This window comes from Podarcis cretensis, assembly GCF_951804945.1.
Source record: "Podarcis cretensis genome assembly, chromosome: 5".
NCBI lineage: Eukaryota > Metazoa > Chordata > Lepidosauria > Squamata > Lacertidae > Podarcis > Podarcis cretensis.
Window position 1 is genome coordinate 27,990,389 of NC_137174.1, and position 11,142 is coordinate 28,001,530.

At 43.0% G+C, this 11,142-nt stretch overlaps 1 long non-coding RNA gene across 2 annotated transcripts; it reads left to right on the top strand.

Annotated features, from left to right (window-relative positions):
* Window positions 1-379: 379 nt before the first annotated feature.
* On the top strand, window positions 380-1,529 carry LOC307215948. Of its 2 annotated transcripts, XR_013838777.1 has the most exons (3): window positions 380-493; window positions 976-1,167; window positions 1,323-1,529. It is a non-coding gene; the product is annotated as an uncharacterized lncRNA (long non-coding RNA). The 2 variants fall into 2 exon arrangements; XR_013838778.1 differs by lacking the exon at window positions 1,323-1,529 and having other exon boundaries at window positions 381-493; window positions 976-1,225.
* The last annotated feature ends 9,613 nt before the right edge of the window (window positions 1,530-11,142 follow it).

Consider the following 11,142-nt stretch of genomic DNA (forward strand, 5'->3'; position numbering starts at 1 on the left):
GGTGAAAATTGATGCATTATTATCAGTGCTTTTTTTCTAAAAAAATGTTTAGGGGTTCTCTCATTTTCCAACTCATATTGCAATACTGCGCCCCAATGAGGCCAAACTTGGATTCACAAAATGTTTAGGGGTATGCGTCCCCCCATGTCCCGTCCCCCCAGAAGAAAGCACTGATATTATTCTTATTCTATCTTTCACCCCAAGATCCCAGGGCAGGTCACTCCAACAAAACCCAACACAATATTAAAAAGTTTAAAACAACTTTCAGAAATAAGGTGGGTGGTAAAAATATACACATCAAAGGTCAAAAGCGAAGCTAAAGGGGGAAGCTTACACACACATAAACAATGCCTTGCTTATGGAACGCTGCTGCTTTATGATGTAACATTGCTTCAGACTCATTGTTGGCATGACTGGGAAGATGGCAGCCTCCCTGGCCAGTGATGGGCCACAGTTTTTTCTCCCACAATGCCTCTGGATAGCATTGTTCCATGTAAGGCAATGTGGAGTAATTTAGAAGCCTAGAGGACTCTACATGCTGTTTGTGAGGGCTGGTAACAAGAGAGAGGTGGGAGGCCAGCAAATCCATCTGCATGTTTCTTCTACCTGGCAGCTTTGCTGACTTTGAAGCCTGTGAATTTCCTGAGGACTGAGAAGTCAGGAGAATGGTCACCTGTGACTTACTAACTTTCAGACAAAAATGATAACTTCTGTTCCTCTAAAGTACTGTCCCGTGCATATCTATCCAGAAGTAGGCACCATTAAGTTCAATAGGATTTACTCCCAGCTAAATTATAGGAGTCAAGTCTTAATGGGTGTCCTATTCTTTCAGCTCCCTTGCTAGTTCTTTTTAATAGGATTTGCAGACTGATTCGGAGCACTTCATATATGTGAGCAAGCTAGTTCTCTCTCTCTCTCTCTCTCTCTCTCTCTCTCTCTCTCTCTCTCTCTCTCTCTCTGTCTCTCTCTCCACAGATCCCTCTCAGTACAGGACAATGGGAAGAGAACTGGACTGTGCACAAATATGTGGGATTTCCACGATATTGGAAATAGCTGGAGGCTATCTACACGTATGTCGCTTGGTTCATATTGAGGTTTTCCATGTAATTCTGTACCCAGAAGGTGTTAAATGGAACAGAAGTGGGGAAATCAAACCACTTCTAACATGTGAGCACAGTTCATCCATTTGATTGACTGAAATACAGTACTAACCAATCTGTCCTTACTTATGTATACGGACCTTTGTTACTAAATAGATGGTTAAGATGGCAAGTGTTGTTGTTTTTTTGCATTACCAATAAGCTATTTTGTTTTAAAAACAGGGAAGAGCTGTAGTGGTTCTTTCAGTATATTATTAGACCCTTCGTTTCCTCTACATCTTTTTTTCAAGACCCCAATGGAAACCAATATTCCAAAAAGAAAAGGAATAGTGGCATCAGTCTGGAAAGGCATGGATAGAGCCTTCCCACTCCAAATAATGAAGATCATCTTGTGCTTTGTTCTTTTTCTTTTTAAAAAGAAATCTATGGGTTGGAGATTGATGCCTTTTAGGATAATGCACTGAGCAACCACCATTGCAAAAAAAAAAAATAAAAAAAAATAACAGCTCCTTTTTAGCCCAATCCCTGCATGTGGCAGGATATTGGTGGAAATCAGCAAACTGTGGTGTTAATGTTCAACCAGGTACAGCGCTGGCTGCAAATCACTCAGGAAAGGAGAAAGATCGGCTTGACATTTCCAGCACTCTGGCCTTTTTAGCTATGCATGTAAGCTCCTTGTAAGCTGCCATGTCTAATTAGCCGCTGAGGCATTCTGTCTTCATTGGATGCCTCGGCTGCGATTAGGGAAAGTGGATGAGGGCCCTGCTGCAGATTGTGACAAAGCACCGGTTGATGCTGCTACATGATGTCCTGCAGATGAAGTCCAGACACTTTCGACTAATCATCAACTTTTCCAGTCCTATTAACAGGAATTATTCGGGGGGGGGGGATTGTGGGAGCTGGGAAACAACATATTTTAACACCGCCTTTCATCTGCCATCCCAAGGCAGAGCACACAAAAATAAGCAAAGGAAGCAATTTAAAGCAATACAGATAAGTAAACATCCCTGGAACAATAAAACGCCGCAGTGATTTGGAGCAAATTTAAAACATAATAGCAGATAGATAGATAGATAGATAGATAGATAGATAGATAGATATAGATACATAATATTTTTTAAAAGGTTTGGGTTGTGTGAGAAATAGCTTGGCATCTAAACCCTTAAAACAAACACAGATGCCACCACCAGAAAAATCCTAAGAAAGTATATGGCAATCGGATTTATACACAACTTTTACTGTTGCCTACAATTTCAGATTGAATTTTTCACACCATCACTATAGTTGCTCCCTTTGTGGCATCCAGTGAGTTGTGTTCCTAGGGATTTGCTAGGTTGGCCCATGCCAAGGGTGCAGACCCAGGGGGTGTGCAAAAATTTCGCCTTTCCACTCTGGCTCAGAGCGACTAGGAGCCCACCTGCCCACTCCATAGGCTGCTCCCCCACTGCTCTGGGCAGTTGGGTGAGGAGCTCAGACTTCTCTGGGTACTTCGGTGAAGGAATCCAGTTGCTGGTATGAGCTGTTGCAGCTGCCCTGCAGGGCCCCCTCCCCAGTCAGCCAGCAGCACTATTAGAAGTGTGAGTGGAGTGCCCAGTGAGGCTCAGACAGAAGAAAGACTTTGGGAAATGATATATAATGAGATGAAAAAAATGTTTTCAAATACGTTTTCCCCAAACCAGAGGTATTCCTTTTGGGAATGGTACAGATGGAAGTTGGCCCCAAAATGGCAGGTGAGTGAGGTCCCTAATAAGGAGGAATGGCAATTAAAAATGATAGAATATGCAGAGTCAGCAGGTCTAACAAGTAAAAAAAGAGAGCAAGAAGATCGAGTATACAAAGAGGAATGGAAACTTTTTGTGGAGTATATGGAAAATAACTGTAAAGAAGTGAAAATGCTAGCAGGATTAAGGCAAATTCAACAGTATAACAGGAAGAACAAGGGGAGAAAGTGAACCAAATATATATATAAGAATATGCAGGGATGGTGGGAAAATCAAAGGAACCAGGTAAGGGGAAGAAGGGAAGTTGTTGAATGTTTTATTATAAAGAAAGATATTAATGGTGGAAAGGTATATTTGAACGTGAATGTGATTTTGGAAATGGTAATAATGAAATATATAAATATATAAAACAGACAGAAGAAAGACAGAGAGCGGTCAAGAGTTGTGGGAGAAGGAAAAAGGAAGGGAGGGAGGAAGACAGAAGAAGGGAAAGCAGCGAGTGGAGGCAGGGCAGAAGGCAGGGAGGCAGGCAAACCGATGGAGGGAAGGGGAAGGCAGAGCGGACCCAACCTCAATGACCGTGGAGGAAGTCATTGGTGGAGTGCAAAAGGCACTGAAAAGCAAACATGAGCTTCTGGTCCATAGTCTCTCCTGGCTTCTGAGATGCTGGCACAGCTCCTTGACAAAGGTGCAAGGGAGGACCAATCCAATACAGTTCAGCAGTGGCAGATTCAGGTACTATGGTGCTTTGTGAAACGCCAAAATGGGGTGCCCCCACCAGCCCTCATACGTTAGGTAAGGAGGCAGGTGGCTTTAGCAAGGAGGTGTGAGGCTCTAACAGAGTCCTAGAGCCCTCTCACCTCCTTCCCCAAACTGAAAAAGCTCTAACTAGGTTTTGGGAAGTAGGCAGGAGGACTCTAGGGCCCTGTCAGCACCTTACGCCTCCTTCCCCAAGACCAGTGCTTTGCTTACTGGGCTTTGAGAAGGTACACCCTCGTCTCACCTCCCAGTGCATGTGAACTGCTCTCACAGCTCTAAATCTGTCCCTGCACAAGGGAACCTAGGCAGGCCTCTGTGTCCAGCACCTGAGTTTTTTGTGTGACTTTTCTTGCTGGTTTGGGGGCCACAGATACAGAGGAGAACAGTGATGGTTACTGAGTTGCAAAGAAGGGGTACTTGGAGAGAAAGTGAATGGGTACAAGGGAGAAGAATTGGGTTGTAGGTAGAGGATGAAGAATGAGGTCCAGAACTAGGGGACAAGGAGCCAGACTCTGATCAAAATGGCTCCATCTTGGCAATGAAAAGAAGAGCTACCCTCCTTGCCACTTGTGTAGGGAAATCATTGAAGAACACGCCTGAGCTGCAGATCAACAGTGGTAATGGTGAGGTAGTCATCATTTTAAAAAACAATGTCACAAAAGCTATTCCGATGCTGTCAGTCCTAAGACTAATTAGTTTCCATCAAAGCAACAGATTATCTGTTCATGTTGTCCACCAGGTCATTACAATGAGCAACCAATACAGACAAATGGTATCTAATCTCTTCTGCTCTTCCTTGGGACTGATGGATGGTTATAACATCGCCAATATTATAAGGCAGAAAAATTATGCTGACATTTAGAAGCCAAAGCTCCGAAAGATAAAACTAAGTACAAAGCACGTCCAGAGCCATAAAAAACGGAGCGAGGGAAAGAAATAGCTCACGACAAATAGAACCGAGAAGTGAGCGGCAATTAAGCAAAAGGAGAATTATATAAGGGAAAGGCTATACCTTGTGGGTGGCAGGCAGCTCAATTAATTATATCACAACAGGGGAAATCTAGGCATTTCCATGAAACATTATTAAAAGGCATATTGACTTAGCTTTCTTTACATGTTATGCCTTCAAAAACGACAAAAGGATTTCCTCGGTATTGATTTTGTTTCCGGACTCGGTCGACTTAAGAGGCACACGATCTCACACAATGAGAGATAGCTGTGTAGTAAATGAGATGGAGAAACGAGGAACTGCAGTTGCTTATGGGTCGTATTGACCAGCGTTGATGCATCATAGCCTCCTTCCATTTAGCTTTTGTTCATCTTGCCTGTCGAGATAATGTTAAGGCACAACTAAGGTTGCTCTATATTAGAATGCCCAAGCTTATATTTTAGCTGCTGCTCTGAAAAACGTTTGGAAAAGATCTATGTCTTCCTGCCTCTTTTGCAGCATACCAAGGATATAGTGGGCTTTTAGGTCTGGCTGACATAAGCCTGCAACTCTGCCACTTTTATGGAAAATTCTGGCTTTCTATGCTCATTGCTAGGGGTACCCAACGTGGTGCCCTCCAGCTGCAGTTGGACTCCCAACTTCCATCAGCTGCAGACATTGTGGTCAACAGACAGCAACATCTGGAGGGCACAGTGTTGGCTATTGCTGCTCAACATATTATTATTATGATTATTCCATTCAAAAACTGATAACTATCTGAAAGCTCTCAGCACAGTTTACAAGAGATAGATACAGAAGAATATCTATATATAAACAAAATAAATACAATAAAGTACAATAAAAACTTGTTTCGATTTGCATAAAAACAAAATACATAATAACCATACACATAAACACAATATACAAATAAATAAATAAATAAATAAATAAATAAATAAATAAATAAATAAATAAATAAATAAATAAATAAATAAATAGTGCAGTGCAATGCAGTAGTGCAAACCTGCAGTCCAACAGTATCAAGGGATAAATTATGTAGGAGCTCTGCATGTTGAATGAAAGTGCTTTCGGTTTCTGCAAACACTGAAATCAGTGGCTAACCTGTGCTTAAGTTTGTTTGCTCTTTCTCAAATAAGAGTGGCGTCTGAAGTGGTGTACAAAACCCCCTAGGTCCCCCATTGCTTGGACACAGGACCCAGACAGGACCCTCCTCCCTGGGTTAGTGCCTAGAACAGGAAAACACACTAGAAGTCCATTCTTTCCCTCAAAGAATTCTGGGCACTGTAGTTTATCTTTCATGGAGCTTTGATTCCCAGCAAACCTTAACAAAACTACAGTGTCCAGAATTCTTTGAGGAAAGGAACGTGCTTTGAGTGTACTTCAAAGAAATGTGCTTTAAAGGTACAGCCTCAGTGGTTCCCCTGAAAACCTCGCTGATAAAGCAGGGGTACAAGGAATCAGGCGACCCTTCAGGTGTTCTGGACCCAGGTTGTTCACACCCTTGAACTTGGCTTGATAGCATATGGGCAGCCAGCTGTGGCACTCTTTTATGCCTCAGAGAAAGAGAGGGCGCATGAACGAATGTGCTTGGTCTGGATTCTGAACTTGCTCCAGAATGCTCAATAGCCAAGTAAACCAGAGCCTCGCTTTAGTATGGGAGTGCAGCGGGATTAGCAAATCTTTGCTCAAAAATTATTATCAGTGTTTCATCCTGCACAGGGTGTGATGTCAGCTGATGGTTAACACATTCACCTTGCCCATAGGAGACATCCATGGTGGAGCTATACTACAAACTTGTGTCTATTTTATAACAGTTCAACTGCCTTGATGCTTTCCCCCCACAAGAAGGCAAGAGGTGTGGTGAGTTCTTCTTTTAGAAATCCCTAGCTCCCCTCATAAAACTATACGTGGGGATTCAGGGCACAGTCCTTCAATGGCTGCGCTCGTTTCTCTCTGGTCGGGGACAGAGGGTGGCGCTTGGGGGGGGGGGGAATTGTCATCGCGCCACTCCTTGGTGTGTGGAGTGCCTCAGGGTGCGATTCTCTCCCCGATGCTTTTTAACATCTTTATGCGCCCCCTCGCCCAGCTTGTCCGGAGTTTTGAGCTGGGTTTCCATCAGTATGCCGATGACACCCAACTCTATCTGTTGATGGATGGCCATCCTGACTCGGCCCCAGACACACTGACCAGATGTCTGGAAGCTGTGGCTGGATGGTTACGTGGGAGCCGGTTGAAGTTAAATCCTTCGAAGACAGAGGTCCTCTGGCTGGGACGGGGTGATATGGGATTGAGGGGGCAACTCCCATCTCTTGCGGGGGTGCAATTAGTGCCAGCATCGTCCATTAAGAGTTTGGGTGTAATCTTCGATACCTCCCTCTCTATGGAGGCGCAGATTACAGCTATAACAAAGGCAGCATTTTTTCATCTCCGCCAGGCTAAGCAGTTGGCTCCTTACCTCTCTCGCCCTGACCTAGCCACTGTGATCCACGCGACGGTCACCTCCAGACTGGATTATTGTAACTCGCTCTACGTGGGGCTGCCCTTGAGACTAACCCAGAAACTCCAGCGGGTGCAGAATGCCGCGGCGAGACTCCTTATGGGGTCTTCGCTGCGAGATCACATTCATCCGGTACTATACCAGTTGCACTGGCTCCCGGTGGAGTACAGGATCAGGTTTAAGGTGCTGGTTTTAACCTTTAAAGCCCTATACGGCCTAGGACCCTCGTACCTATGGGACCGCCTCTCCTGGTATGTCCCACAGAGGAACTTACGGTCTGCAAATAAAAACATCTTGAAGATCCCAGGCCACGCGGCTCCAATCTGGTGGAACACTCTGTCACAAGAGACTAGGGCCCTGCGGGACTTGACATCTTTCCGCAGGGCCTGCAAGACAGAGCTGTTCCACCAGGCCTTTGGTCAGGGCGCAGCCTGACCCCCCTCCTCTGGCAATCTGCACAGAATTTTGCTTATTGGTTGCCATCAATTTGATTTTAATTAATTTTTATAATGAAATGTTTTTAGAATCGTTGGATTATTTTGATTGTTGTTAGCCGCCCTGAGCCCAGCTTCAGCTGGGGAGGGCAGGATATAAATAAAATTTATTATTATTATTATTATTAGAGTTCCCGGGGGTCCATGGGCAGAGGGAAGGTCAGATGAATGTAGTTATGAATGTAGCTTTGCCTTCAGAGTTGCATGAAGCTGCCTGCCCTCCTTCAAGACCCGAAAACTCTCTCCAAAATTATAAAGCAATGTTAGAGAAGAGCTGCTAGAATTAGATGTGATAGATATATATTAAACCACAGCACTCGGCGAAATCGAATAAATGTATATCCAAATGTCATTAGCCAAGGGAATCTTGTCATTCACCTAGATGAATGAAGAAGGATATTCAATTTATATCAAACTAAGTTACTGTTCATGGACATAATGCACCACAATCTTTTGCTGCACAAGCCATACTGAACTGAATAGGAGTCAAAACTTCAAAACATACACAAACACACATGATGGGCAGGGATGCTCAAGGAATTCACTCACTCCACATTTTAAAGCAAAGTAATCGGATCTGGCAGCACCTCCCAGGCTAATATGGAACACTATTTCTCTGGATTTCACACTTCCCTAAATGTTTTATTTACCTACTTGCATTTATGAAGTGATCCAACAGCTGCCTGGAGAGTGTTTTATTTCTCTCCCTGAGTATTAAACCCAAAATGGGGAACTTTTATCAAACCAAAGGGGAAGTTCCCTTTGGGGTGGTGGTGTCACATACCACTGGGAGACAGTGCCAGAGGCAAAAATGGGTGGAACTCCACTGTGCTAGCTAACAGGAACCCTTGAATTTGGTTCAATGCATTCAACAATGAGGCAACACAGAATATTCATACAAATTAATAGGACTTTGACCCAATGTTTCCAGGCTGCCAGGCACTCTCATCACCAGTGGAGGGGTATCTCAATTTGGCTTTCAGCATTTAAGGGTCTGCTGTTTGTTCAGAATCTTTGTCAAACAAAAGGCTTAATCCCAACCCCACCCCTTGGTCTGTGATTCAGTTTTGTTTGCTCACATGGTATGCTTTTGCCAAAAAAAATATTAAAAATAAATAAATTCAAAGTGTGTGCATGGTTTGCCTTACAGGATTGGATTCAACTAGCTGGTTGGATTCAACTAGTGGAAGCCTGTGCCGGGACTTCTGTTAGCACAATGGGGCTTTTCCTCCTTTTGTTCCCCCTCTGGTGCCCCCAAATTGGCAAGCAGAGGGGGGCAATCATTCCACTGGGCAAGCAGAAATGCTTGAGCTTGCAGCACACTTGCAACAGTACAACCTCTAATTCCTCCCGCTATCTCAGCACTGAGCCAAACCATGAATTATACATGGCCCAACTAATTTCATTTATTCCTTCGACTTCTCAGCCTCCATAAAAACCCATCTTCTATATGGTTTCTGCTGTAAAATGTACATTGGTAATAATGACCGGGCTTGGCAGTTTAGATCTTATTTGCGCAATATTTTAAATGGTTGCATGCAGGCTTCAATGCAAGGACACTGGGTTTTCTACACCAGTACCAAATTCTAGACCTTGACCTGCCTGTCACATAACCATAGTTTCATTTCTCATAGCCATGACACCTTGGCTGGCAACAGTTGTGCCATAGACATCTCACCGTCCGGTGTAAAGTAGCAGCAGCTAGAAACTGAATGACATTCAATTAAAATGATATTAGCAGTTCAGGACTGATTTTGTTTAATTTACTCCTACTCAGATGTAAAAACATTAGTGACTTTTTAAATTGGACCTCATAATGTCTCACTCCCACTCAGATGCAATGAAATTAAAGACTTTGGTGGCTAAATACCGCTTAATTTACTCCTACCCTTCTCTAACGACATTAAAGATGCTTTGGGGTAGATATTGTTTCCAATCATTTTTATTCAAAGGAAATCTGAGCTTATTGGTAGCATTATTAAGCATATAATGAAATCATCCAAGAAATGTATCTATACAGGAGGGGATAGGTGGCTACCCGTAATATTAAAAAGCAATAATTCCTTTCTAATGCAGGGATATTAAAATATATTTCACAAATTTCTGCAAACTTTACAGCTGGCCACAATCTATTTCAGGGATAAATATAACTTTGAATATGTGATATTCATTCAAGGTATTTATAGGTACCGTATTCTTCAAACAGCTGCCCTCTACTACCCTGGAAAAGCATTGCAGCTGGGGATGTAGAGATTCTAACATTGCTAGAAATTACAGCATTAGGATCTATCCTTTCCAACTTCAGATGAAGAGCTGGACTTGATTTGAGTAAAGATGTTCAGGGCATCACTGCAAAAGGAGGCTGGCTCATTATGGGAAATGGGTCACTGCCCCATCAACCTTAGCTTGCCCTCAGCCTGCTTCCACCTGCCTGCCTTCTTACTTGCATCCTTTCTGGGGGTGGCACTGGCTGTCAGCCTCCTCCTCCTTAGTGTCAGTTTTGCCCTGGTAGAACTCAGCAGGGAAGAGGATGGGGACAAAACTAGAATTAGTTGTCTCTGCCTGTCATTGGCTCTGGCTCCACCTACAACTGGCCTCTCTGCCTTTCACTCAATACTTCTCAGTGGGCAACAGCCACCTGTTGCACAGTTGGGGGCCTTAAATGCAAGAGTGTGTTTTTATTGTAGAACACATTCTTTTCTACTGTCCGTTGTACAACCAGCTATGCAAACGCGTGCTATCTCCTTTTTTGGGTAGTCTAACATCACGGCACAATGAAAATATCAGATTCTAACTTCAGGTAGGTAGCCGTGTTGGTCTGATGCAGTAGAAATATATAAAAAAATAAAAAAATTGTCTAGTAGCACCTTAGAGACCAACTAAGTTAGTTCTTGGTATGAGCTTTTGCGTTCATGCACACTTCTTCAGATTCTATCTGTCTGACATTAACCTGGAAGTAACTGCAAGGGTGGCTGAGTTTTTGTCAATAGTATCTCTTAGAGTGGTGAATGGAACTATTTAGCAAGAAGAAAATCCCATGAAAATCCTCATTACAGTGATACCTTGGTTCTCAAACACCTCGGTACTCAAACAACTTGGAACCCAAACACTGCAAAACTGGAAGCAAGTGTTCCGGTTTGCAAACTTTTTTCAGAAGCTGAACATGCTCCGTTTTGAGTGTTACGCTTCTGATTTGAGTGCCACACTTCCATTTTGAGTGTTACACTGAGGTCTGTTTTTGCTTTTTTTTTTGGCAGTTTTTTGTGTGACTGTGTGGAACCCAGTTCAGCTACTGGTTGATTGTGACTGCAGTACATTGTTCATTGCTTTCAGTTAACAGATCAATGGTCTCGTTAGATAGTAAAATTCATGTTAAATAGCTGTATTAGGTGCTTTTTTAAAAAAAAAAAGTCTGGATGGATTAATCCATTTTGCATTACTTTCTATGTGAAAGGGCGCCTTGGTTTTTGAATGCTTTGGTTTTGGAACGGACTTCCGGAACAGATTATGTTTGAGAACCAAGGTACCACTGTATTACATATTTTACATGGCTGTTTTTGTATATATTTAAAATTTTTATATATGGATGTTTTACGATGGCCTATATTCGTAATGCCGAATA